Source organism: Rhipicephalus microplus, chromosome 1 (assembly GCF_043290135.1).
Source record: "Rhipicephalus microplus isolate Deutch F79 chromosome 1, USDA_Rmic, whole genome shotgun sequence".
Lineage (NCBI taxonomy): Eukaryota > Metazoa > Arthropoda > Arachnida > Ixodida > Ixodidae > Rhipicephalus > Rhipicephalus microplus.
The window spans coordinates 216,346,204-216,348,009 of record NC_134700.1 but is presented as its reverse complement, the minus strand read 5'-3'; positions in this window follow the sequence as shown (position 1 = coordinate 216,348,009).

Here is a 1,806-nt window from a genome sequence, read left to right as displayed (position 1 = left end):
CAATGCTGCCGCCAATACATCTGTAGCTGTCTCTGCACTTGATCTGAAACCATTTCCATGACGCGAGCTCATGACGTGCTGGCAGCGCCTACAGGATAGGCAGACATAAAACAAACTGCACGTTGTCAAACAATGAATTGGAAATAGGTCAACAGTATCCAGATCACGCTACACACAAGTCACACTTACAAGATTACAGATAGGACACACACACTCGACACATTCATACCTTTTGTCTGGCGGCGACGCACCATTGTGTGAGAGATGTGGAGAACCGCTCACGGTTCTCCACATCTTCGTCTGGTGCAGTGATTTAGATTCTCTCAGAAAAGAAAAAACTTTGACCTACCGACAACAGATACCCTTGCACTCATCAAAGTTCATCGGTAGAGAACCCCTTTTTCTACATAAAATCATTGCGGGCGTTTTTAACAGATGTACGTAGTTTCAACGTCATATACCCAGGAGCTTCGTAGCACGATCTCTGAAGAGAGGTCGCTGCCGCAGGCTGCATCTCCGTCATTGTCTTACTATCACGACGTTCCGCCATTTACTATTATTGCACATATTTCACGTCAATGTCATGGTTTTATTGCTTCATGTTTTCCCCGCGTTCGCGCGAGGAATTTTAAGGCCCTTTTACAGCAACCTATCATAATCATTGTTCGCATCACTTGTCGACTGACCTGGCGCTATTTGGCCATCAAATGGCCCTTGCGCCATAAAACACCACACGTCATCCTCATCACGGCAATGGAGGCCGAGAAACCCTGACCTTGCTTCGAAGAACTGGGATTGAATGTGGTTACTCTTTCATAAGGGCGTTTTTTTTTTTTCATTGGTCAGCTGGCTTCGCTAATGATACGTCCCGCATCATGATTGGCTGAAGTGCCGTCTTACGAAAATTTTTAGCGTAAGAAGATTTTGGAAATACGGGCCCTTCTTACTTTCCATGCTTACCACCGGAAAGCCAGTGACTAAAAGGATCCAGGCTGTTACGAGAAGCTATTCATCGCGTAAATTATTTTTTTGTATTTATTGTGATGCTTGTTTTTTTTGGGGGGGGTAATCTCGACTAATTGGGCGTGGAACGCTGTGGCTTACCCCCCCCCCCCTTTATGATAGAGAATCCCGCACACGCCTATGGTTGTCGTTCATAATCGAGCAAGGACTGGGCTAATGAGGTAATGGCATCATGCATACATGTTTCGCTTCAATGCACCCTCTCTCAATTTCAGATGTGAAAAAATAGGAGAAATGCGGTATACTGTTCTATTTCGACCACTATGACAAGGTAGCTCTACCACACTGAATGTCAATGTTACCCTGGTCCTGCAGCAAACAAATTGTTAGCAACTTCCGAAACGATTTCATTTATACGCATACTTTCCTTCATCAGGACGAAAAAAAATGTTTTAGTGTTGACCAACTCAAATGTAAAAGGAAAAAAATATTAGCATAGGAAGAAGAAACCCTAATCCACCAGCGTTATATGCGACAAGCTGAAACTATATATATAGTCGAGAAAACCATGCAATTCTCCGTGCACGCAACTCCAAAATATGGCCACCGCGGTTAGTTACTAGCCGCAAATTTTATTTACGACCCTCATAAACATCAGGCGTGTGTCACTATTCAGATTCGCTTTTCCGACAATCGAAGAATACTACCCAACTTCCACAAAGTACTCAAATTAGGCGCAGTCACAGTTCATCCCGTTTTGTCGCATATCTCAATAATAGAACTATCTGTTCCTTTCGCTTTATTTTTTTTCTTCTTTCAATAAAACCAGCGTCTGCGCGAAGC